Here is a 27,396-nt window from a genome sequence, read left to right as displayed (position 1 = left end):
TCACATTTTTCCAAAGAATAAAAGTGAAGGACTCCTCATACATTTTAAACTTTTTGTAATATTATATAAGAATTTCATAGGTCTGCACTTAAGAATGCTTCATCCCTCCACTCATTACATCTTAAGAAAGTCTAATTTATGAATTGTCAAAGGGACATTATGCTAAAAATGATCGCTATGGAACAATAAAGCTGATGAACCTGTCATCTATAAAATCATGAAGGGCATCAACCAGGGAATTAAGGACCATTTCTGCAAATCTTACAATATTCTGAGGACATATACAGATCCAACTCCTCTTTTTAAGGCTTCTCAGTCCTCCAATCTTTGCTGACTCTCTTTTCTCCCAACTCCTACCACACTTACCTCTACTATTCATCCTGGCCCTTGATCACATACTTTATACTGGAATTATATTCCACACACTGTATCCTGTGCCTAAGAGAGTTCTCTGCAAAGAATACCAAGCCTTCAATAAGTAATTATTGATTTCTCCAAGAAGGAATTTAGGAGAAATTAAAAGAACTTCAGAGTCAATACATATAACTCATACATTAGGAAACTGTACAAAATAAAACATAAATTAGTTCAAGAGATATTTAACTAAAGTTCAACAAGAAGAAAACGTTAGTGAAATTGTACCTGAAACAGGAGGGTGGGAATAGGTTCTAAGGAACTTTAAAGGCTCTGCTGAGGAATCTGGGCTTTTTCTGCTGACAGCAAGAAGCCACAGGTGAATTTTAAGGGGGAAGAGTCAATGAGTCCATTCATTCGTTCACTCAACAAATACATATTTACTGAGTACCCCCTTAGTGGCAGACACTTGTCCAGGCACCAGGACAACCACAGGGACCAAAGGAAGGCAGGACCCCTGAGATCCTGGAGCTTATGTCATACTGAGGGGGATGAGAATAAACACGCAAGCAACACACACAGGACGTCTGAGGGTGATAAGAGCTGAGCAGAAAAGGAAGGAGTGGAAGGGGCTTGGGGTGCCCAGGAAGGGGGGCCGTCCCTGAAGCCACAGGGCAGTCAGGGAAGGCCTCCCTGAGGAGGCAGGAGAGAGCCTAGGCCACTACTCACTGTGTGTCCCCTGCCCCATTCTCATGGACTGACCAGGCTGTGTGAACATTTTCACAGCCAGAAGAGAACTGGAAGACCCTGGCCCTCCTTCACACCCTGGGTTCCAGGCCTGCTCCCCCATTAATTCTCCTCAGCCACCGTCCCCCACCCAGATGCATTTCTGACCCCAGGTGGATTCTCTAACTCAAGGCTGGGTGGCAGAGCCATCGCAAGGTCTTGTCTTCCTTTACCCATCTCCCCGAGCCCAGCCCCATCCCCTCCCTGGCTTTTGAAGCCGGGCCTCCTTCGGGCCTTCTCCTGGTTCCTCAGAACCCAGCCCCCAGCCCAGGACGCACTGCCCCGCCACATGCGGGAAGCCAGCTCTGGCCCCCCTTCCCACCTCCTTCCCACCCGCACGACCCCTCCCAGAAGCCCACTGCCGGCAGGGATGGCAACAGCAGCACCTGAGGCCACCGTGAGGGTCTCCCTGAGTAGGACAAGGGTCAGGGAGGGCGTCGTGGAGGTGCACGTGTGCCCGTGGGTGTATGTGTATGCACGTACAGTGTGCGCCTGCGTGTGCGCATGATCAGGTCTGTCCAAGACCAGCGTGAAAAGGGAGGGAGGGCACGCGGGCCGAGAGAACAGAACGTAGCAGAACCAACGAGGAGCGGTGAGTGCTCACACAGCGAAGGAAATGCAAACACTTGCCAAGAGAGGGAAAGAAAATGAGGCCCAAAAGGAGCAAGACACAAGGGTAAGAAGCGTACCAGGGAGGTACTGGATTAAAAACCCCAAATGCAGAGACAATGGTAGGAGACCCCCCCAAAAAAAAATCCATCTAAAACAAAATGTGAAAGAGGCAAGATTGACACAAAATTTCAACTAACAAAATTCTAATTTTGTGCCTCCCCTTGAAAGCATTTATTTCCCAAATCAAGGCTCATGTAGCCAGCAAGGCGCAAAGGCCTCTGGCTCTAGTAGCTAGGAAACAAATGAGGGACATCGTTTCTAATATGAAGTGTTTAGAAAGAAAAAACTATATGAATGTAAATGGAGACAGTGCTCTTAGATTCTAGAAATTCGGTTGCTTTCACTACTAACTGCAAAAAAGGAAAGGCTCTTGAAGACCGCTGTGGTACAGAGCTAAGATTAGTGATCTCTGATGGTCTGCCAAGGTGCAGGAAAGACAAACCAAAACTAAACAAAAAACAAGAGTGCTCCCATATATAGACACAAGTAAACAGGCTGCAGAGTCTGACCACACACCAAAACTCCCTTGACGCTCAGGGTCCGAGGCAGCCCCTCGGCCGTGGAAGCCGGGCAGCACCCTTCTTCCTGTGACAACGGCTCCTTCTCCACTCTGCTGTTTCCTCTGACTAGCATTTTCTGTTAACCTTCCTCTTGGAATCCTTTGACAATGACTCACATGGCAATAGGGCTAGTCAGCAATACCGCAGCCCTCCACAATAGACGCTGTGTAGGAGGCAGGCAGCTCGGTGGACTGTCATCTGTACCAGTTTTTTCCTTTCTCTGTTCAGGGAGGATTTGCTTTTCAGCCACATTTCCCTCAAAACACAGCCCTGACAGGAGCTGCTTACTGCACAGATTTCTAAACGATGAAATGGTCTGGCTACTTGGTCATAACAAAACTAAAAACAGTAAGATGAAAAAACAACAGTACGATCAGCACACCTACAAAAAACAACTTTATACTTGGGTGAAATCAAGAGATCAGAAAAAAAAAGCTCAAACTAATATTTTCCAACCTTTCACTAACAGCTAGGGCTAAAAACCACATGTTTTGAAGGTCTTGCACTGTGTTATTATTAGAAGTCACAATTCTATTGATACTGATGAGTCATTTGTATCGGCGGAAACCCAGCACTTCCATCAACACCATGTCACACAGTCACTGTGGCTTGGCGTTTTCTTTATTACTGGTCAAAGCTGCTTCAGAACGCTTATTGAAGCTAAAAAAAGAAAAAAAAAGGAGGAGAAATCCTCAAGGGTGTGCAAAGCTTTCCTTTTCCCCAGCTGATCTCACTTTAATCATCCTTCTCTAGACACTTTAAGATGGTTTGATCAACTTGTATCTACAAAAGGAAGTTTACTTAGAAACCTCAAGAAAAGTAACATTTCGCACTTTCAGATGAAAATAAGCAGAACTAAACTCCAAAAACAAACAGTGAAACTATCTCTGAAAACACATGCCAGCTTTATAGTGACCTGAGGTCAGGTTGTTTTTTTTTTTAACTTAATAACGTGCAACGGATATAAACAAAATCTGTCGTTACTTAAGGACTTGAGCCCCACAAAACAATGTGGGGCTGGCGGCTCAGCACCCTGCCCCCTGCCTCCCTCCTCCGGGCACACGGGTCATGCAGGGAGAAGCAGGTCAGGTTTCAGTCACACCAAGAAAGCCTAAGTTGAAGGTTCATGCAAGTTCCTTCTGGTGCTAAGGAAGAAATGACAGCACGTTCCCTTTCCTTTATGATCATCCCCTCCCCCCTTCTCCCCTTAGATTCCCAGAAAATGAAGCAAAAATCAGTTTTCCTGAGGGATTCCCAGAACTGCTGTGATTCTCAGGCAGTCTCTACAAAGGCAGAAATATGCCCAATTTTCTACCTCGTAACCAAAAGGCTGTGTTTGGCTGCTGGAAGGAGAAAGGGACCCAGCTCAGCAGCGACCACAGACCTGAAAAAAGCCTGCGAGGAGCAGGAGCTAAGCGGCCCCAGGGCTCTCCACGGGCGACGTGGGTACTGTGGGCAGTTTACAGTGAGGCCAGCTGAGGCTGCAACAGCTGCATGAGTCAGCAAGCGCTTCTGGTAGGAAACTGCTGACATGCTAAATTACTCTTGCATACATAAGGTGCACACACCTACCCAGCAAAAACAAAAACAAGGTACATGCAAATTAGCAAACAGGAACCTCTCGACTCTTGCAGTTCCTATTTTCCAAGGTTAGATAAAAAATATAAATAATCTATGCCGCTGCTCAAAAAGTAGTAGTAACAACTAATAATAATTAACAGTGGTCATAAATAAACAACTCGCTCTCAGTGTTGTGACGTGTGGAACAGCTGCATTCAAATCTCATGAGCCAGTTAATTTTAACTGGTTTTAATTTTAACTGGATTTAACTGCTTTTCTGAAAAATCAAAATAGTTGCCATATCGACCACAAGAACTGGTAACAGGCAAGCACAGTTCCTGTTTTTCAGAGGGGACTGACTTTCAAACCCACAATATCGAGATGCTTAACATAAGTGGAAATTTAAAATTTACTGTTTGATGTGGGACACTTAAACCTGTACACTAATTCAGATCCCACAAACGTTATGGAATAATCACATCTCAGGCTGTGTCCTACGTGTCTTTCATCTCTGTTCTCTCATTTAACACAAGAGCCAGAAATCGACAAGAGAGGTTGTCTGGAACTCAGAACACATTTTCCCACAGAAACAATGCCATCCCAGGGAGATGGCATTCCAGGATATTCCATGACAGTGTCTCAAATTTAAAATATGAATGAGAGATTAAATTTGCAATTTAAAAAGAGAAAATAATACTGTAACAACACGAAGTTCAAAAACCAATTAAAAACTAAAGAAAACACTCTCGATTGTGTTTGAGGAAACGTCTAAATAGAGGAAGATGGGGACAGTTTCCTAAATGAGACTTCTGGACTTTTTAGTTTCACTCTGGTTCTTTAACACGGTTTAAATGGTTAATTTCACTTTACAAGGCATGGTGTTTGGTCTCTTACTTTGACACAACGTATCATTAGAAAAATCTTTATATTTATCAGTTGTGAGTATGGGTTTTGTGGGAGTTTTTTGCTGAAAAAAAAAATCGACCAAGATTTGAAAGAGAAAATAGGAAGGAAGAAAGGCTACAAAGAGAAAGAAACAGAAAGAAATGGAGTCAGGGAGAAAGGAAGGCACGGAGGCATAACTAAATTATGAAAGAGGAAAGGAGGAATTAGAGAGCGGTCCCCCAACAGACAGTGCACTCCCAGACCGAGGGGACTCTTGTCCACACCCCGCTAAGTGAGCTGACCCACGGCAAAGGCAGAAGGAGACAGGGGAGTCCAGCAGGACAGTTCCACAGACTGGCACTAGATGGCGCCATCAACTCAACATCGCATGGTTGCTGTAGGAGTTCGCGGCGGGGCAGGGGTCGTAAAGGAGGCACTTCAGACACTTCACAACTGGGTGAATTTCAGCACGCAACACCTCCATCTCAAATACACACAGCTTCATTAATCAATCAACCTCTCCAAACTCCAGAGGTCACCATGATGCTAACAGTATGGGGCATACCAATTCTGAAGTAAACTGATCAACTCAATTTTTATTAATAAAACTGTGGGGGTGAGGAGGCAGATGAGTGGGATCCACTGCTTTTTTTTCTCTTTTAAAATTCAACATTTAAGGATAGTAGAGTATTTCAGAATTCACTGCTACTGACTGACAAAAATTCCTAATTATAGACCAAGTGGCTTTCCCCTGAAGCACAGTTCAAATGTCAAGTAACGTGCCATCTTGCTGCAACAGGTTTACGTGTTCAGATCCGGTGTGTCACTGACAAATGTGGTATCACATTAAAAATCATCTGCCCTTTATATTTTCAATATTACAGTGGTTTACACCCTCTAATCTGCTTGTCTATATTTTTCGTCCACGGTTGGGTTTATAAACAGCCCTCTCTTCACGCAGAAATTTCTTCCCATCCCCAGGTTACCAGTGTGTGAAATTCCACTATTCCCATCTTCAGGGTTTTACTTCTTCGCTTTTGTCTCCTATGAATGTGCTGATGCCTCAGAAAGAAGCAATATGCTAGGTATACTCAGTTATTTATACCTTAGTAAACTGTGCTCATGAAATTCTTTTCTGAGATTGGTTTTGAAAGGAAGGAGGGGACTAGTTAAGGGCACTGGGTGGCCCAAAGGCAGCAGAGCGCGGAGTGAAGGACAGAAAGAGGACGCTGGGAGAAGCGACAGCAGACCCTGCCTAGCTTCTTTACAACTGCAGCACAGATAATCATCCCAGATACTGATCTTCCCAAGGAGATATAGGAAAAGGAAGGGTTAACTCCAAGCATGTCTACACTTTCCTCTTGCTGAATGGGTAATAATATCTTTTATAGTTAATTTCATTTTTTTTCAGTTTGACTCTTCAGGGCTCATTCATTTGCATAATATGGAATCTTGAACCCATATAGATATTCTACAAATCAATGCAAGTAATTCTCATACTAAATCAGCAGCTTTAATTTAAGCTCATCATTGTTTGCATAGAAATCTTTATGCACTCATCTGCTTGATTTTTTTAATCACTTAAAACCTCCAACAGTGACACACTAAGCGTCTCCCCATTTAGCCACCTCCAAGATTTGAACTAAATGCTGAAAAATAAGCACAGTGCATTCATACACTTCATCATTTTCCAAATTGAGCTTCAAACGTATGCTTCACGTTCCAGCAGCTCCCAAGAACAATGCCTCTTGACTAAAGAAGACAGTCTGGGTGTCTGGCCCAGGGCAGAGCTGAGTCAGCATTCTAAACAGTGACCCCGCAACCCGAGGCAAGCCAGGTCACTGCCAAGCCAACTGCCTAGTCGAGTCCTTTCAAACTATTCAGATCTCCGGTGGAGAGTTGCAACACGCTAATCTGGCAAGATAATCTCTTCCTGAAATTAACCAGAACGAGAGCAAAGCTTACCTGCTTTTATCTGTTAACTCATAGCTAATATTTCTAATTAGGAGCTCCGATGGAATTGGTTTTGAATGAAATTCTTCCTCTTCAGTAGAATAACCTACCTATTCTAGCAATGTTTTCTTTCACCTTTTCCTACCTCATCCAATAAAAAAAGCAAGAAACAAATTTTTCCCATTACAAGAGTATAGGAGCCTGAGCTACAGGAAAACCATGGGGACACAGCCATGAGATTCACATTCTATGCCTAATTCTTCAGTTGCCTTTCTGTGTCATCCGTCCCACTCTCTGAACTCCCAATGGACCCTCGGACCTGGAGAATGCAATTATTAGAAAGTGAGTCATGTGAAAGACAAGAGATATAGCCACTCAGGTTCACTGACAAATTACTTTTCAATTTTCTCTCTCAGAGAGATGTCAACAAAATACTCAATATTTCGGAGTGAGTTGGCCTATATTTCCACTTCCGAGAACTGCTAGAGAGTGTTCTGACCTCAAATGAAGAAGAAAAGGAAAGGGGGGGGGGGGGGGGGGGAATAGCATGGTGGTTAAGAAAACAGGCCCTCGCGTCAGACACCTAGTTTCCAATCCCATCTCCACCACTCTTTAGCTGGGTGACATCTGTGTCTCAGCTTCTAACAATCACGCCTAGCTCTGGGTTGTCATGAGGATTAAATGAGCCAATATAAGTAACACATAGGAAGTTCCAACACAGGTTAGCTATTATCAAAGAAAAAGAAAATACAGGGGTTTTAGCATACAGTAAAGTCAACAGACACTGTCAACACTCCTAAATTATGCTAAGAACGGTCTAAATAATCATCATTGGTCTGCAGAGGCTGGAGACTCTCTTGTTCTGAGTAGGCGGCGGCTTCAGACAGAAGCTAGACTCACATTTTCCCTAAAGATCCTTGCCTAGATGCCATACATGTCAGCCACCCAGGAGGGAATATCTGTGTAGCTCTAGTCATTCAAATGTTGTTCAAATGACCCTAATTATGTTTCAAATAAGAATGCTAACTTGCATTTTTTCCAAGGATGGAAATGAACAGAATTCTTGGCAATTAATTCTGTTTTTTATCAGGTTCTAAAGACACAGGTAAATAAATCAATTCTGGACTCTGTATACAGGAACCATTATTTGCCAAAATGGTCCAGGGGTTATATCATGGTTTATGCAATACTCCAAAGGGCCAAAGACAGTACTGAATTCATAGAATTAGGAGGCCAGGGGGAAAGAGCTGGCCCCAAGTTTCAGACAGGCCCTGATGGCAGCTCACTCCACATTTCCTCAGGGAGGGCTGCCCCAACCTCCCAGCCTGATCAAGGGCCCCCCATTACACCCTCTGGTGCAGAGACTATCTTTCCTTCACAGAACTGGCAATGGGTTATCTGTTATTATCTGATTAACATCACCCCTCCTACTAGATCGTTTGCTTCACGAGGGACGAGACCAGGACTGGGTTTGCTCCCCACTAGCCCCATCATCTCCTAACACCATGCCTGACACCTAAGAGATACTCAATATGTTTGTCTAGTAAATGAGTGAGGCACGTGTCTCTAAAGAATGGCATTTCTGGACACTTGGCCCATTCTGCAGCATCCCTGAGCTTCTGCTGCTGAGAATACAGGATGGGAAGAAAAGAAACATTGCCTTAGGATCTATGGATCCTAAGGAAACTTGCCGAGTATGAGCCTTCACTTTGTGTTACTACTTAAGAATGGGAATAATCACACTGGGTTCTCCCAACCTGAATCTCCAGAGGGAACGTCTAAGGCTTCTATGGTGTAGGCTCGTGGAGAGTCCCAAGGAAACTCCTGAAGCATCTGCAGAATGTGACAGGGCAGAGAGAAGAGAAGGATGGCGCAAGACTGGAGCTGATGGAGGACCTGGAAACTCAAAAAGCTTTCTTCTGAAACTAACCTGGAGTCTGTCCACAAGCCAGCTGGAGGCTCAGGAACAACTGAAGACAATTACAAGGAGTAGGAGAGGACTGGAAAGCGGAAAATGTAAATGCTTGGGAAAGGAGAAGATGAGAGTGGACACGAGGACACAAGGATGGGAGAGAGCTGGCAGCCGAGCGCCAGGTCTCAGGGGCATCAGCAGGGCATCCTACAGCCTTCGGGAGAGGAACAAAAAAGGTCAAGGAGGAAAGTGACACATCTCAGAACCAAAGGACGATTTATCATCAGGCTAAAGAACAAAAGAAAAGTTAACTGCAGGAATATGCTGGAGAAATGGTGATTATGAAGTCACTGGGGAAGACTAAGAGACATTTTGGCTGTAATTCCAATGACTAGAACGAAACAGTACATGAAATGCTTTCAGATTGGGGAGATTTATTATTTTGGCAAAAACAGCTCAAGGAAAAACAAAGGCAAAATTCCCGCCTGATTTTTGCAGTAGTGCCACTAGTAGGACAAAGTTCAATTTCCATATTCTTTAGAAAAGAAATGGACCTTGCAAAGGACATAGTGGTGATTCTGAGGACACTTCCAGCTCCAGGGAAGCTGAGTAGAATGCTGATAGTAAGATTAAGATTCAGTTCTAGCCAGGATGACATTCGAAATCAACAAAAAAGAAAAAGGAATAAAAGGAAAAGGTAAAACCTGGAATTGACAAGGAAAAAAACTGCTTTTCTACTAAATGTCCTAGACAAAAAGAAACGAGTAATATTCTGGGCAATCTTACCAAGTTTACAAAATGTTTAGTTCCTAGCAGGTTTCAGTTTGGACTTAAAATTTGTAAACATTTACCTAAAATCTAAAGATGGGACAGGAATAGGTTATACACTGTTGCTGACAATACAGGAGTGCCTTTCTGTCATTCCTGAGGTCTTGGTGCTGCTTTTTCTAACGTGGCTCCAGCTCTGCCGAAAGCCTCTTATCTTCTTTCCCAAAGAAATGCCAAGTTTTGCAACCAGCCCTGACTTCTGAACTGCCAGCACCTCTGATAGGGTCATATGTCACTGAAGCTTCTTCAACATCCAGATAGGGAAAGGAGAGGAACAGGGAGGCATATGCAGTGTCTGCTGTCTGAATCGCAGATTTTGAGAAATACTTTGTTCACTGTTCTTGGATGTGAAGGTAGGGACTGTGTTCTCTGTATGCTAGGGTCCCTATCCCATACCCAGTCACTGACTCAGGGCTGGACTGTGTGTATAGGATGGGGAAATAACCTTTAGACAGTCAAGAAAATACACAGCGCATTCAGATGAAATTCTTTCCAACATAAAATGAGAACCTTTCTTTTCTGCAAAATGGGCACAATGCCTACTTCACAGGGTGGCTCTGAGGAGTCACTGAAATAGGTAATTTCTTGTTGTACTCTCTGTTAAAAAGAAAGTGATCAATCCCCAAGTGGGACTCAGTGTTGATTTCGAATTTTGTTTTTCTTGCATCTTTCAATTTTCCCAAGTGACCACTCATTTGGTTGGGACTCACAAATTGCTTACTATGTGCCAGGCCTTTAGAAAATTGCCGAGTCCAGAAATATTAAACAATAAGAGGGTTTAGCCCATTCAGCGGTGGAAGACAGGTAGCCTGCAGGCCAGCTCTAGTTCTTACATATGTTCTCATCCAATATTTTAAAAAATGTTGAGCTAATGTTTAAAAATTAGGGGATTCCACATAAAAACCCAGACAGCCAGCTTCCCTTGGAAAAATCAGACGATATGGCAACACAAAGCCAATATTCCCACCCATTCCTGCCTGGCAACAGTTGACAACAAGGAGCTGAGACAAAGTAGTGGTCGCCTGCCACTCCCTGCCAGGACCCTCCTCACCAGGACCAGTGAAAAATGAGCACGAAGGGCCCTGTGTTCAAGCATTATTACGGATTTTAAGAAGACAACAGCAAAAGATTAAACCAAGTGTGAGGTCCTTCTGAGCAGGGGAGGGGGACCCTGTGCAATGGTGCAGGTCACATGCCCATGAGGCTGGTCCTGCTCTCTACCCCCTCAGGCAAACAGGAAGGATATTTATTTATCTAACTATTCCGCTATTCATTCAGCAGTCAAGCCAGCATTCACAACAAGCCAGACACCATACCCTCTGAAATCGGAGGTATGAAAACCAGGGCAGTGGAGCCCGGCACAGCTGAGCGGAGAGCCACCAGGATTTCTCTCCTCCCTTGTTAAGGCTGGATCCATACCAGAGACACTAAGTGTGAGTTAATCCGAGTAAAATTAAACTGCTCCCAACAATACAGATTGGCCTGAGCCCTTTTGTTGGCATGGCAGGAGCCTGGATCACAATTCTGAGTAACAGCTCACAAGCGCTAATGAATAAGTCCCATCGGCTGTGCAGACAGTGGGCCCAGAAGTGAAGGGCTGGCCTAGGAGAGAGCTGAACATGAACCTGACCATCTGGCTCTCTGCGACTCACTTTGATCACAAAATGAATTGCAACAAATTGAAGAGCACATGGCTAGAGTTAATTGTCTCATCTGTAATCTGAACCTACTTTTAAGCAGTTATTATTACCCTCTATCAGGTGGAAACGTTTCCTACCATCACTGCAAAGTGCATTTTCCTGATGAACTGTAATGGATCATTAAATTCCATATCTGAATAACAATACTTTGCACTTATGCAGTGCCTTTCATCCAGGGATTTCAAGGCAGTTTGCAAATAATTAAGCCCCTCGCACAGCAGCCAGAGGTGAGTGACTGGAAGGGACTTGCCTCAAGACACTGAGTCGAAGGCATAATTCAATAGAAAGAGAATAAACGGCTTCCTCCTAGGCACTAGTAATACTGAAAAGTGAATTAGGGGGGTCCTGATTCCCTCCTTCTCTTTCTGCCTTATTCCTTCTTCTCTATGGCAGCTCCTCAAATGCAACACACAAAGAACGGACAAGTAACTAACATGAGTGTTCATAAGTTAGCTACAGTTCAGACATACACTTTATATGAGGAGAATGTTTTTCCATACATATAATCCTGGCATACACAATACGAACTGACATTTCAATCCACCTGCAGAATCGACATATCCCACAAGAATTAATTCAACACATTTATGATTACCAAATGGCAAACCCAAAGCCTTTCAAAATCCAAAATGAAAATATTGCTCTGCACAAATAAAGTATGTTCTAACAAAAGTACTTTATTCCATGGCTGTGTATCCATTTCTGGGTTCCCCATTTGAATGATGTTCAAGTTTCAGGAACAGCAAACAGGATGGAAGTGGGCAATCAATGAAGTTTTTTCAACCACAACACTAGAAGGGAAAAACATTTCAGCCACTGGAAGTTTTGTGGTGAAATTATAAACTCCTGAAAAACTGATTTTATAATGGAAATGCTGACAGACCTTTCCCTGGAGCAGTTTGAATGCAACATTGTAATTTTGCAATCTCTCTTACAGACTAAAGACTAATTCTAACAAGATGTCATTTTGACTCACGTTTATTATTACCTGCAAGAATGAAAAATGCCATTTACTCGAGAGCTGCCGGAGAACCAGGGTGGGGCAATCGCACATTTTAAGCAAGACGCCTGCTGCCTTACCAAAATAGCCCTCTCCACCGAAGGAGTGGCAGCCTTTCACGCTCAGCTTCTTTCATGTCAGCCAGAGCCTTCGCAGCTCGACATGCCTTTCCTGCATGTTACATTTTAATGATCTGAGAAAACCGTTATCAGAGTTAACATCTCTAATTTTACTCTAAACAGACAAAAGCAAAATATCTCATTAGGCATCATCTCCGCCAAGGTTCCCACTAGGCAGGAAAGGATTTTTATCTAAAGTAATTACCCTTTTTAGTTAAACACACTCAACAGATGAAATTTACACAGAGTGAGAGACTGCAGCGAAGGTGAAAACCGAGGAACGCCGCGTCTCGCTACCCGCGCCGGGAGTCTGCGGCTCAGGGGGCGGTGGGGCCTCCTCATCCCTCTCGTTTCCCAGGGGCCACGGATCGCGGCGACCGTGGTGACCCGGCGGGCGAGCTGTGAGGCGCGCCTTCTCCGGCCACAGACAAAACCATCAGGACAGCGGCTGCGCCGGAACTTCCCCCAAGTTGTCAAACTCGCCTACACTCGAGAGGGTGCCGGGGATACCTCCGCGCCCACGACCCCCGAAGCTAGGGGTGCGCGGTTCCTTTCACACACATACACCCGGCCGTGCCCATTCCTCCCACGGTCCGAGTTCCTGCGAATCCTCGGCCAGACGGAGGTCGCCGAGATGCTCACTCGAGTCCCCTCTCGCGGGCAGCTGGGGTAGTCCATGAGCGCCGCCCGCCGCCCTCTCTATCGGCGCTCGGCACACGAGCACCCACCCGGGAAGAGAAGAATTGGGAGGCTCACAGGGCGCCTCGGCATGGGGAGGTGGAGAGGTGTCCCCTGGATAAACTCCTCTCCGAGGTGGAGCTTCTGGGGCTTGGAGAGTGAAGTGTGGGGAAGGGGAAGAGAGTGTGCATGTTGCACTTTGATTTCATGCAGAATCCTGGGAGGAGAAAAGTGCAAGGTTTCCCTCTCTGAATGCACGAGCCCCTCGGTTTCAGCTCTCAGGGACGCATTCCGATAATCCGGTCATTGACTAGTGGGGATTCCACCCAGCGCGCAGGACGACGTCCGCGCTGCGAGGCCCCCAGCCTGCCTCTTCCTGGGACCCTAAACTTGGGCTCTGATGCCCCGCCAGTAACGGCGGTCCCTGCTACCCGGCGGCGACTGACAGCTGAGTGCAAAGGCGCGGCGGCCGGCGGCCGCGGTCCGAGAGGAGCAGCCCCGGGTGCGGACGCCGCGGGCAGGGAGGAGGCCGCCTGGCCTGGCGCGGGGATCGCGTGCTGGGGGCTCCGGGCGCCCGGGTCTGGCGGGTCCGGCGGGTCCGGGAGCAGGGCCGTGGGTCTGACAGCTGCTCCGGTTCGCGCGGACACGCGCCTCCCTCCAGCCCGCCCTCCCCACGCCTGACTTATTACCCTCTGCTCCTCCTCCTCCTGCTGTTCCAAAACACCCGTCGACGCGAGCAAAATACAATACCGCCTCGCCCGCCGTAAACAGCCAGGCGAGGGAGCGCACATTCGCCGCGGCGCGTCCGCCGGCTCGGCTCCCACCCGCTTCCCGTTCCTAGAAAATGCCATAAAAGCAGCCAGGGCGCTCGGCGGACGGCTGCGCGCCCCGCGGCCGCGGCTCCCCGCCGGCGCCGCTTCCCCACGCCTCCCCGCCTGCCCCGCGCCCCCCGCAAACTTGCCCCGCCGCCCCGCCCAGTGCCGGGCCCGGGGCCCGGGGCCGGGGACTCACCTCGCCAGAGAACTTTGCGTCCTTTTCCGCCTCCTCTTCCCCGCGTCCTCCCAGCCCGCAGCCCCCTCCCGGCAGCCGGCGCGGTGGGCGGTTCGGGGGTCACCGAAAGCTCGCGGAGAGGACGCGCATCACATGGCAGCTCGTTCCCAGCCCCCCGAGTGTGCCGAGGAGGGGGAGGGGAAGGGTCGAGGGGAGGCCGGGGAGAAAGCGAGAGCCCGGCGGCAGCGGGAGTAGGCAGGCGGGGTGGTGAGGGCGGCGGCGGGCGCTCACGTTAGCGCTGCTGCGGCCGCAGCCCGGGCGCGCACGGTCGCTGCTGCTGCTGCTGCTGCTGCTGCTGAGGCGGCGGCGGCTCGGCGCTGTTTGCTCCTCGCCGCGCGGCTCGCGCTCTCCCCGGAACGCCCACACTCTCAATCGCTACATTGTTGACATTCGGCGCTGACGTCACCCACTCCCCATTCACAATAACTTTACGGGAGCCGGGCAGCGCACCTCCCCGGCCGCTGGGGCGCCGTACGCCCGGCGACTGGCGTAAGCCGCTCCGCGAATGGCGCTCCGGGGGCTGGGGCGGGGGGCGGGCGCGCGCTCCGCCGGCTCGCGGGAGGGGGCGCGCCTCACGCCGCCGCCGCCGCCGCTCTCCCTGCTTTGTGCGGCCGCGCGGCCGGGAGAGCCTCCTGCTCCGGGCCAGGCTCACAGGCTGCCTCGGTCGGGCCGTGTCCGGGTCTCGCAGGGGCCTTGAAGGACAAGGGCTGGGGGCGAGTGGGGCGGGAGGAGTGGCGAGGGCTGCTGGCACGTGGGCAAGGGGGCAGAGTCCGGGGCGCTACACCCAGAAAAGAAAGCAGGACCTCGAAGCCTGGGATTCCTGAGTTGTCTGGCGTTTCCCCGGAGGGGCAGGAAAAGATGCTCCTTGGGCCCCCCTACCTGACCCAGCCCTCTCTTGGGTGGGGGTGGGGCGAGGAAGAGTAGCTCCCGACCCAACAGCGATGTTGATGTTTGAATCCTTTCCAGGAGGGCCTCTGCCTGTCCCACTGAGCGAGCCTTTGAGCCCTCACGCCAGCGTTTTAGAAGGGGCGCGAGCAATTGGGAAACGTAAATGAAAAGCCTGCCTCCCATCTTCAGCCCCGCTCCTACTGGGTTCCAGCCTCTCCCCTGCCTCTCCCTCTGGAGGCTGCCAGGGTGTTGCTGCTGCGCTTTAAAGCCGTCGTGTGGCTGCCCTGTCAGAAGAGAGCTCGATGGTGGTTAGGAGTTTAGAGAAAGTAATTAGGACTTAGACTGAATGAACATTTGCAATAAAAGAAGGTTGTGTTCTTGTAGTGCTGGTGCCTGCAACTTTACCCCTGGCCAAGGCCAGGAAATTCTGCCACGTCTCCCTAAACACCTATAACTTGGCCCCCTTGTGTACAGGCAGTATTCCATATTATTACATGTGGTGCTGATTTTTAATGAATATTATAAAACTTTGGCTCACTCTACTGAGAGAAGGATCATAAATCCCCCCCCCCCCAGTAAAATGGGCACTGGCATATGCTGAGGAAGCAGCGAAGCGCTGCCGTGGGAGTCTTATAATATCAGCCAAAGTGTTGCTCTGAACCACCTTCGTTTGAGGGCAGAGTTTTAAAAGGCCGCATTTTGAATATCTGCGTGGAAAGCTGAGAGATGGCCGAAAGGAAGCTGAACGGGCCAAGTTAATTTTTCTAACAGCATTGCAGAGCCTCTGTGTGTAGGTCTAGAACGGCACTGGGAGTTTTTCTCTGCTGCCCGCCCTCATTTTCAGAGAAGTCTCAGAGTTGGGAGCAGTCCTCGCTCTCCTGACTTTGGGTCTGGTGCCCCTTTGGACAAAACACCCTGCTTCTGAGGTCCCTGCCTCACCCCCTGGCAAGGAAGGGGAATACTGATCCCTAGTCTGCTCTGGCAGGGCCATTTCTATAGCCTTATGGATGGCCACGTGTCTGCATTCCTTAGTCTTGGAAGTATGTGAGTGTCAATGCGATGACTTTATGTGTTTTAATAGCACCAATAAATGTTTTTCTCACAAGAGCCAGGCTTGAGGAGATCCCTGTGGGGGTGATGTTAATTCATTTCTTTTCAAGCCGGCCATGGCCGCCCAGCGCAGATGGCGTTGGGCACAGCAAAGAGGGGGAAGAGGAAGGTGCTACTGCAAGCTGATCTCGCCACCTTACTTCTTGTCGCAGATGGATGTGACAAAGGCTGGTAGGTCATTTCAAAGACTCCGACTGGAGCTTTTTTAGTTTGAAATTCTCAAGTATGAGGTGGAACAGCAATTAAAGATGAAAAAAAACCTAATGCAGCTGTGATCAGTTATATTATCTAGTTGTTCAAGGAGGTTGAATTAAAATGAGTGGCCTTCTAAGGTCACGTTTAGTACTGCAATCATGTGCCTTTATGGCTGTGAATAAAACCAAATCTTTGCCTTTAAGGAGCTTGAAGTCTAAGAGGCAGTTAGTTATTTCATTTTCAATAGTTAGAAGTGAGTTTTTGAATTAAAGCCTGTGAAACATATTCAGAATTATGTGCATTAGCACGACAAGTCAGGTACTGGACAGTCTTTTAACAGTACTACTGCAGAGGCGAGGCTGTGGATGGCCTCAGCACGCTAGTCGTTGAGTGTTTGCTGCCCATTCCCTGGGTTTGTGGTGCTGCTCTGGGCACTTCAGGCAGTGACGATATGAAACAGATGCAGGTCCTTCCCTCTGTATATTCGTGGCAGTAACTTGAGTAGAGGTCAATTTATTTCCCATGCCTGCACCGTTCAACCTTTTCTGATAGACTTTTTTTCCCTACATAATTACATGTGCACTGATCCAGAATATGGGCTTCATCTGGGATACATTTTTAAGCAGGATATGATTTCCACGGACAATAATTGTACCATAGCACTGAAGTCAGTACAGTTTATTTCTATAAATCTCTTTGATTTTATAAAATAAAATAAGAAAATTAAAATATCTGGGAAACAAAGAGATGAGCAATGGAAGGCAGAAGAAAGAAGTGAGCAGTTCTCAAGTCTCCGATGTTCTAACTCTCCAGCACCCAGAATCTTATAGGATCGGATGATGCTGAGAAGATATAATCGTTTTTCTTAGGCATCCAGTAGGCAGAATTTTCAATGTGGTACCTTGAAATAAAACATAGCAGGGCAAAGTTAACATCCAATGAGAGAGAACGAAGTGAGACACTTAGAGGGAGAATGTCAAAGCCAGTGCTGAAGGAGATTCTGTTAAGGAACTGAGTTCTACTCATTGGGCAAATTCTTGAGAATTATGACTAGGGTTTATTATTTCAAAACCAGATGTTTTGAAGTGTATCTAAACTATAAAACCTCAGCTCAGGACTGCACAGGTGACACTTAGGAGAACTGATGAAATTTGACTAGCTTTGAGTATACAACAATTGTCGAGCCACCTGTTATGTGGCAGGCACTGTTCTGCAAGCTGAGATGCAGAATTCTCATTCTGGTGATGAGACTGGGATGGGCAGGGAGACAAATAATGAGCCTTTATATATATAAAATGTCAAGTTGTATGTTATGATATCTGAAGGTAAAGAGTGCTATGAAAGCAAATAAAGTAGGTATAGGAGTTCAGGAGTGATAGGGTGGGGCCATTCTTAGAGTAGTTGGGTCAGGGATAGTGTCCCTGATGGTGGGGCATTTGAGCAGATATATAAATGAAGTGAGGGGGCACGCTCTGCAGTTATCTTGGGGGGAAAACATTTTCAGATGTGGAAAAGAGCAAGTGCAAAGGTCCTGAGGTAGAGTGGACATAGTATGCTCCAGAGACAGCAAAGAGGCCACTGTGCCTGATGCAGAAGGGCATGAAGGAGAGTAGCAAGAGATTATGCCAGAGGGATAGCCAGCAGACTGACAATTTAGGTGAAATGGGGAGACGTTTATAGGGGTTTCTGCAGAGAAAGGACATGACCTGGCCTCGACTCCTAAAAGATCATTCTGTTTGCTAAGTGGAGGAGAGGACAAGAGCGGAAGCACAGAGACTATGTAGGAGGCTATTGAGATAGGGTAAGAGAAATCTCATGGTAATTTGGACTACAACGATAGCTATAAATCTGGATATATCTAGGGGCCTGCCCCATGGCCAAGTGGTTAAGTTTGCGCGCTCTGCTTCGGTGGCCCAGGGTTTCGCTGGTTCGAATCCTGAGTGCGGACATGGTACTGCTCGTCAGGCCATGCTGGGGCGGCATCCCACATGCCACAGCTGGAAGGACCCACAACTAAAAATACACAACTATGTACCGGGGGGGCTTTGGGGAGAAAAAGGAAAAATAAAATCTTAAAAAAAAAAATCTAGACATATCTAGATTTATATTCAAGGTAAACCAGATAGGACCTATTGATTCAATCATGGGATGTGAGAGAAAGAGGAGTCAAAGGCAGTTCTTGATTTTAGCCTAAACAGCTGATTAATGGAGACTGCATTTAGTGAAAGGGGGAAGGCTAGAGGTAAAGCAGGTATGGGAGGAAATCTCAAGTGTCTGGGGTTGAATATAGTAAGTTTTGGATGCCTATTCAACATCTAAGTGGAAAAGTTGAGTAGGCAATTAGACATGAGAATCTAGACTTCAGGAGAGAGGTCCAGACTAGAGAGAGAAATCTGTGTGTCATCAGCATAGAGAGTCTGGGGACATGAGTGGAGAGGAGATGAGAAGAGGTCTGAGGATTGAAACCTGGGGCACTCCAACATTTAGAGGTCAGAAGATGCAGAAAATGAAGAAGATCTGGCCAAGGCGGCTGAGAAACAGCAGCCAGTGAGAGAGAAGGGAGAGGGAGTGTAACATGCTGGAAGCCAAGTGAGGGAGAATGTTTTGAGAAGCAGAGAGTAATCAGCTGTGTCAATGCCACTGATGGGTCGAATAAGATAACAGATCATTGACTCTTAAATTTGGTGACCTGAAGGGCATTGGTGTCTTTGACAAAGAGGAGTAGTAGGGACTAACCCTGGCTGGAGTGGATTTGAGAGAGAGTGGAAGGAGAGGCAGTAGAGGAAATGGATGTACACCAGTCTTTAGAGGAGCTGTGCCGTGAAAGAGAAAATGGGAAAATGGATACAGGGCGATGGGGGAAATTAGAGCTGTTGGTGGAAATAATCCCGTCAAGAGGGGAAGCTGTTGATGCAAAGAGAGAAGGGATAACTTCTGGAGTGAAATTCTTGAGTCAGGTAGGGCCAGTTCATTCCTAACCATAGGAAGAAAGTCAGCTCAGGTGGAGATGTGCAAGGAGGCTGGACTTGGTGGTGGGAAATACAAGGAGTCCTTGCCTGAATGATTCTGTTTTCTTATGGGACTCAGAATTGAGATCATCAGCTGATGGTGGAGGAGGAAAGGGTGGAGGAGTTGGGGAAGGGGGAAAAGGTGTGGACTAGTGCAGGGCGGTGTAGCAGGACTGCTGGGCAGCACAGAGGAAATTCGGGGGTCATTACTAGAGTCTATGGGCAGCCCACTGCCAAGAAGAGTTATTTCTCATTGTACAGAATCTCACTCACAAGTTTTAAAAAATAATCAGCATATTCCAAACTAGAGAGCATTGTAATTTTCCAGAGTAACTAGGATTGTGCAAAAATTTTACTTCGGGCTATTTTTAAATTTGACTGGCAGTCTTTTTTTCTTTTAACTACCCATGCCTCCTATTTGTCCCATTTTTATCTCCTCCAGAGATCACCACAGTTCCTAAGAAGGACTTTGGAAACAGTCCTTAAAAGGAAACGATGTTCTTACATCGCTATCTATAGTGACATAGCCCAAGATCTGCTTCTACAGTAAAGAATTGATGCCACTATTATCTAAAATTTAAGTGAAATAAACTAATTCTTCAACATGCACAATTGAATATCTATTGTGTTGATGAGAGATGAAAACTTAGAAAACAGTGGAACCTATTCCCAAGGAACTTAAAAAAATCTAGGTGGGTAGTCAAAACTGATATAAATGAAACAATTGACAAATACAGTGATTTTATATCTAATTACTTTTTATTAATTATTTAATCTATTCATAATTAATAATATTTAAAATTATTTACATAGAAATTGTGTTTATTGGAATTTATGAAAAATTAGGAAATGAAAAAATTGTGAATGAAAATTAAGAAATTTAATGAAAAATTAAGAAGATACAGAAAGATTTTTTTGTAATAACAAAAAGAAAATGGAAAATCTAAATGACTTACAGCAGAGGCTTTCCTAAATAAATTGTGGTTCGTATGTAAAACTGAATAGCATGGATTCATCAAAAATGATGTTGAAGAAGTATGTAGATTGGCATTTTAATGTTTTATTAGTACATTTTAAAAAACAATTTGCCCAACAGTATGATCCCAAAAGTGGAAAAATTGTCTAGGCATGCATAGAAAAACGTCTGGAAGGATATATACACAGTCTTAAAGTGGTTCTCCCAAGATGAAGAGCTTATGAGTGGCTTTTCTTTTTGATTAACTGGTTTTAAAATTTTTTCTCTAATATAAATATGTTACTTCTGTAATAAAGAAAGCCAATAAAAGTTATAAAATTCAAGACATGTGTAATTAAATTCTAATAAGAATTTAAGTGTTGTAGGTGTTAAGAGGGGAAAAAAAATTTATGAGGACTGGAACAGCCAGGAAAGGTTTCACTGAGAAGGTGGAATTTGAGTTGAACTTCAAGACTGGGCAGGATTCAGAGAGGAGGAGAGGTTCCTGGACATTCAACGCAAAAGGATCTCCAGAGGCTGGACTTTATTCTGACCAAAGCATCCAAGTGCTGAAGTGTTGGGAAAAAGTAAAATGTTACTACGTCAAGAAGGGTAGGTCAGAAGTCTAAGGTATGGGAGACGCTGCCTGCCGTGATGGCTAGCAAGGAGCACTGAAGTACTTCAGTATGGAAGGGCCATTGTCATAGTGACTCATTTTTTCAAGATATAGGTTTTTTCCCGCCTTTCCCTTCTTATTGGCCAAGACCTTGTGCCTGTTAGAAAGCAATCACTTACCTGCCTGTCTTCACTTTTTTCAGACATTCCTTGGGCACACGCAGACTATGTACAAGCACTCTTCTAACCTCTGGCAATACAACAATGCATAAGTCTGGGCCTCCGCGCTCCAGGAGCCAAGTGTGGAAGATGGACAGGTGAACAAGTCATCACGCACACCATGCTCGCGGTCCAAGTAGAAGGACAAAGGGCGTCCGGCAACTAGTCAGCCCAGGAGAGTTTGGATGGCTTCCCAGAGGAGATGACAGCTGAGCTGGATTCTGAAAGATGAGGAGATCTTGTCAAAAGTAGAGGTTGGAAGGTCATTCCAGGAAGGAAAATTGGAATAGTGAATGTGCAGGAATTGTAGATGGTTAGAAGTAACAGCCGGTAGAGAATATGGGGCTAGAAAGGTAGATATGGAGCAGAAGCATGAAGGATGAATTTTATCCATAGGAGCATAATGCCCTTTCAGCTCTTCCAGGGGAGTGCTCATAATGACAGAGGAGATAGAATTCTAACCAACTAGGGATCCCGGAACATGGCCCCAAATGGCCTTCTCTAAGTGCAAAATGTCTTTGAAGTCTCCTGTTAAATGTTAAAAATTCAACTGAACTTCTGTTGTCCTCTATGATGTATATGGGTTGATGTTGTTATAAAATCTTTTTAAACAATTTGTGACCATTAGGGCTAAAAATTCCTCTCCCACATTCAAAAACTTTGATTGAAATTGATGCACTGCAGGAAAATGCTCTAAGTTTATGTTCTGTCTTTAGAGTTCCCCAGAGATACTGGAAAGCCTGGCTGGCTGGCTTTCAATGACCGATTTCCGGTTGTCAAAGAGGCATAATCAGATTTGGTTTTAGAAAGAAAACAGCATTGGTGGTGTGAAGGAGTTTGGAGAGGCTGGAGACAAAAGCAGAAATCCAGGGAAAGGTGATGGGAGCCTAAACCAAGGCAGTGAGAAGGGCTGGGATGGAGAGGAGGAGGGTGGATTGAGAGAGGTTCAAGGTGTAGGGGTCTTTTGCATGTGGGAGGTGAGGGAGAGAGAGGAACGATTGGAGGGAGGAACAGATCCTGGGACGTAAGAGGACGGTAAAATTGCTCTGAAAAGGGGTGGAGTGAAAAAGAAGGAGGGCCAGGGCTGGAACTCTGAGGAACAGCTGTCTCGGGGATCAGTATGGGCAAAGGAAGAGGCGTTCATGAAGAAGATGGGAATGGAGCAATCAGGAGGGGAGAAGGCCCGGAGACTGGCAAGTCAAGCAAAAGCAAGGAAGAGGGCTTTTCAGTAAAGAACCTGGGAGTAGCGTCCACGACAGGGAAAGGTCTGGGGGCTCAGCAGGGATGTGCCAGGCCCACTGCAGGGGGAGGGGAATGAATGGGAGAAGTGGAGCCCTGGAGGGACCGAGAGAGGCAGTGAGGTAGGAACCCAATCGGAGGAAGAGGCTGGAGATGAGGGAACGGAGCAGACAGCACAGGAGCCCTGGATGGGGGCCGGGGTGGGGGGATCCAGAAGTCGGGGGGCAGGGGTTTGAGCCATGATTGAGTGGGAGAAAGGCAGGTATTTTGTGCTCAGATTTGAGAGTTAAACATAACCTGGGGGAGACGGGAGGATCATCCAGATCTTTACTCTGAGAAGTGGGACTTGAAAACTGACCGGATTATAGGAAAATCAAAGAAAGGATCATACTAAGATTTTGAAGCTTCAGGATAAGAGGTAAGGAATTTGGGTTTGAGAGCTGGATTTTTTTTTTCTCCCCTGGGAAATGGGGAAGGAGGTGATGAGTTCAAAGCTCAAGCAAGTAAAATCGTAGTAATATTATTATCATAACAATAATAATATTGCTTTCCTTTTTTCTTTTTTTAAAAAAATAGCTCTAACATTTCCCTTTTTTCCCCTCAGAGCTTGTTGTGATGCCTAGCTTTTTCATAAATAAATAAATAAAATTTAAATGTCTGTCTCTTCATTCTACCCACCTCAAAAAGATGTTTTTGGTCAGTAAATTGATTATTTTCAGCTATCATTACATCTTTGCTCAAAGAAACTTTAAAAAATCTGGCTGTCAAAAGAAGTAATATGACAATTTTCAAATTATTGTGAAAAGGAAGTCTTGATGATTTTCTCTTAGTAAACATGTACTTGAAATTGAACTATTTTCCTCAACCCTGCTTATGACTTTTTGAGGGGCATACACTTGAGTTCACTAATCCTATAGCAGTTTCCCCGAAGAATGTGTAAGACTTTACTTACAGTTTCTAACCTATTAAAAAAACAACAACAACAAACCTGTTTATGTGATATAATTACAGGAGGGCATCCAACCTGAACGTGGGTAACAGCCATGTGTTGGTCAGCACAGCTGTCCTGTCCCCACGTGTGTGCATCAGGCACAGTGCCTGTGTGAATGACAGAGATTCCGGCCTCATCTGCCTCTCCGTCTCCCAGGATGCTTCCTACGTTGATCTCTCACAGTGCCACAGGCTGAGGAGCTCACCTCACTGCTTTGCAAGTGGTAGGTGTGTGGAAACCCAGTGACTCAGGCCCAGACTTGAATGAGGCCTTTGCTGATTTGGCAGATGGGTGTAAACATGGAGACGCGCTGTGTTTGTTCCGGTTTCTCTTCCGCACCCTCTGGATTTACAGCTTTGCCCAGGTTTGTCATCATGGCAGGCAAGATCCTGTTGGTAGGTTTTCTCCATCCTTAATTTTCTGAAGCTGGAGAGGTCGGTGTCAGGGAGGTGGCTTGGTGTCTGATGTATCTCAGGATTGGTGCTGGCCCATGATCCAGAGGAGGGACCTGTATTCCCCAGATCTGATGACCAGTCCATGCTAACCAAAGCAGATGCTGAATCAGAATGCTTATTTATTAATTTTATGAGCACAAGTAGGTTATTTGTAGGATAACCTACTTCACTCCGGAGAGAGCTAAATGAACACTAAAAATTCTTTTCTCTCAAACTTTCCTTTTTCAAATTCAGTGATAAACAAAATGGTTATCATCATTTCTGTTCTACCCTCTATTACCTACTGGCTCACCTGTGGGTTCATTTCAATCATAGACAATATCTTTGAAAAATGATTTATCTTGAAATAATTTCAAACTTTGGGAAAAGTTGCAAGAGTAATACACAGAACTCCCATGTCATCTTCTCCCAGATATCCCAATTGTTAATATTTTAACACATTTGTGTCCTCTCTCTCTTTCCCACCCTCCCATTCGCTCTCTCCCCTTCTTTCCCTCTCTTTCTCTCTCTCTCTGTACATATATCCACAAACACAAACGTTATTATCATTCTTTTTCTGAATATTTGAAAGCAAGTTTTCAACATGATGCCCATCAACCTCTAAATGCATCAGAGCGTATTTTCAAAAGGAATGATGCTGTCCTACATAATCACAATGCAACATCCAAATCAGGAAGTTAGCATGGATATAACACTGCCATCCAATCCAGACACCCTATTCAAATTTCACCAACTGTCCCAATATCTCTTTTTCCTTTCTGGTCCAAGATCCAACTCAGGATCGTGGGTTACATTCAGTTGTCATATCTCTTTCGTCTCCTTCTGTCTGGACCAGCTCCTCAGCCTGCCTGCTGCTGCCTCCAGGGGAAGGGGAAGGAAGGGAGAAAGGGAGAATGATAATACCTCTTTTGATTGTTGCTTGAGTCAAAGTGTTGGTACTAAATTTGTTGAGCTGTTCATTTACGATTCGTACAATCTTTGTAAGTTATGTCTCAATAAAAACAAAAAGGCAGAAATAACTAGGTTAAAACAAGTTTTTGGACTTAGTTGATACTTAGTAAAGCATCCCAAGTGAATGAAGATCCCTGGCCTCACAAGAACTTTCCATATTCTGTTCTATTTGCCTCTTTTCCTCCCCAGCAAACGCCTCCTCATCCTGCTCTCTCCTTAGCAAAGCTTCCCTCACCCCTCCCCAGGTCAGATCTGCTTTATATGTGCCTTGGACCTAAATCCTTTGCAGCTTTCATTACAAGCATATCCCACTCTCCTTTTAAAACTTATTCTTTAAACTGTGGTAAAATACACATACCCTAAAGTTTACCATCTTAACCATGTTTAAGTGTGCAGTTTAGTGATGTTAAGTATTCACATTGTTGTGCAACTGTCACCACCATCCATCTCCAGAACTCCTTTCATCTTGCAAAATGGAAACTATACCCATTAAACAGCAGCTCCCCTTTCTGCCCGCCTCTCAGCCCTTGGCAACTACTCTTCTGTTTTCCTTCTCTATGAATTTGACTACTCCCTGTAGCAGTTTTTCTACATCCTCGTCAACACTTGTTATTTTTGTTTTTTGATAGTAGCCATCCTGATGAGTGTGAGGTGGTATCTCACTGTGGTTTCAATTTGCATTTCCCTCATGATTAGTGACATTGAGTACTTTTTCATGTACTTGTTGGCCATTTGTATATCTTCTTTGGAGAAATATCTATTCCAGTTCTTTGCCCATTTTTTGATCATGTTATTTGTTTTTCAGTTGTTGAGTTGTAGGTGTTCGTTATATATTCTGAATATGAACCCCTTATCAGAAATATGATTTGCAAATATTTTCTCCAATTCTATAAGTTACTTTTTCTCTCTGTTGATTGTGTCCTTTGATGAACAGAAGCTTTTAATTTTGATGTAGTCCAATTTATCCATTTTTATTTTTGTTGTCTGTGCTTTTGATGTCATATCCAAGAAATCATTGCCAAATCCAATATCAAGAACTTTCCCCCTGTGTTTTCTTCTAAGAGTTTTGTAGTTTTGACTCTTACCTTTAGGTCTTTGATCCATTTTGAATTAATTTTGGTGTATGGTGTAAGATAAGGATTCAACTTCATTCTTTTGCATGTGAATATCCAGTTTTCTCAACACTATTAAAAAGACTGTCTTTTCCCCATTGAATGATATTGGTACCCTTGTCAAAAATAATTTGATCATACATGCAAGGGTTTATTTCTGGGCTATTTTATTCCGTTGGTCTGTATGTCTGTCTTAAAGACAGTACAACATTGTTTTGATCACTGTAGCTTTGTAATGTTTTGAAATCAGGAAGTGTGAGACCTCCAACTTTGTTCTTCTTTTTCAAGATTGTTTGGCTCTTCAAGGTCCCTTGAGATTCCATATCAACTTTAGGATGGATTTTTCTATTTCTACCAAAAATGCCATTGTGATTTTGGTAGGGACTGCATTAAATCTCTACATCGCTTTGGGTAGTCTTGACATCTTAACAATATTGTCTTCCTATCCATGAACACAGGGTGCCTTTTCATTTATTTGTGTCTTCTTTAATTTCTTTCAGCAATATTTTGTAGTTTTCAAGTGTATAAGTCTTTGCCTCCTTGGTTAAGTTTATTCCTAAATATTTTATTCTTTTGATGCTGTTGTAAATGGAATTATTTTCTTAATTTCCTTTTTAGATTGTTTAGTTATTTCTCCTTTTTTGAGTGGACTAGTTTGTTCAATTTTTATCTCTTTCTCTGGGCTCTAAGGCTCAGGAGTGTAGAAACAGTGTCTAGTTTTGCTCACAGCTACACCCCAAGTTCTTTGTGTAGTGGTAGCCACTGAATACCTGCTCAGTAAATACTTGCTAAATTTTTCTAATAAGGTCAGGCTGGTTTAGTAGACTCGCTTTCCATTCTTGTGTGTGAACGAAGATTAGACTGATGCTGAACCATTTACCTTGACTATCTTTTCAGCCTTCCTCCTTTAAAAAAATAACACCTAATATTTATTTAGTGCTTACTATATGCTAAGTGTCTTTGGATGAATTACTCTATTTCTCACAACAACCCAGTGAGCTGGGCATAGAATCAGTATATACTTTGTTGACAGTTTGAGTTCTGGGGCCAGACTTGCTGAGTTTGAATCTGGTTCACACTTGCAAGCTGTGTGACCTCAGACAAGTTCCTTCTCCTCTCTTTGCCTCAGATTCCTATAACATGGGGTTCCTACAATGCATACCCCTTTGGTTTGTCCTGAGGATGGATGAAGATATTGTAGGTCAATTGCTTAGCACATAGTAAGTGCTTAGTAAATCCTGGCAATTATTATCTCAATTTTGCAAATGTGGGAGCCGAGGTTTAAAGAGGATAAGTGGCCCATGATCACTCCTAGGCAGTCCAGAATCCCTAAGTACTTAAGCCTGCACCAAAGTGCCTCCTGTGTATACCATTCTCCCCTATATCTGAGACCATGCAGTGAGGAAACTCACAAGCCCCTCAGGGATAAAATGTTTGAAGAGTTTGCAAGAAATGGAACCCCCCAAGATGCCAGATCAGAGTGCGCAGAGATGACTCTTTCACTCTTCCGAAATTCACTTGAAACTCTGGGGGAATCTCAGGGCGTCCCGAGGGGAAATCTGACGCCAAAGACTAGAAGCCTTCACTCAGTAGATCAAGCT

The 27,396-nt window shown here is 45.2% G+C and overlaps 1 protein-coding gene across 2 annotated transcripts in view; it reads right to left on the bottom strand.

Moving 5' to 3' along the window:
* The window catches only part of BACH2 (BTB domain and CNC homolog 2), a 334,588-nt gene extending 320,143 nt beyond the window's left edge, over positions 1 to 14,445 (bottom strand). For both annotated transcript variants that reach the window (XM_046676518.1, XM_046676521.1), the window contains exon 1: positions 14,019 to 14,445. The gene's annotated coding sequence lies outside the window, so the exon portion shown is untranslated. The remainder of the gene's footprint in view (positions 1 to 14,018) is intronic.
* Between the last annotated feature and the right edge of the window lie 12,951 nt (positions 14,446 to 27,396).

This window comes from Equus quagga, chromosome 11 (genome assembly GCF_021613505.1).
Source record: "Equus quagga isolate Etosha38 chromosome 11, UCLA_HA_Equagga_1.0, whole genome shotgun sequence".
In the NCBI taxonomy this organism is placed as follows: Eukaryota; Metazoa; Chordata; class Mammalia; order Perissodactyla; family Equidae; genus Equus; species Equus quagga.
Note: the sequence above shows the minus strand (reverse complement) of the source record. Positions and strands in the feature narration are given on the sequence as shown.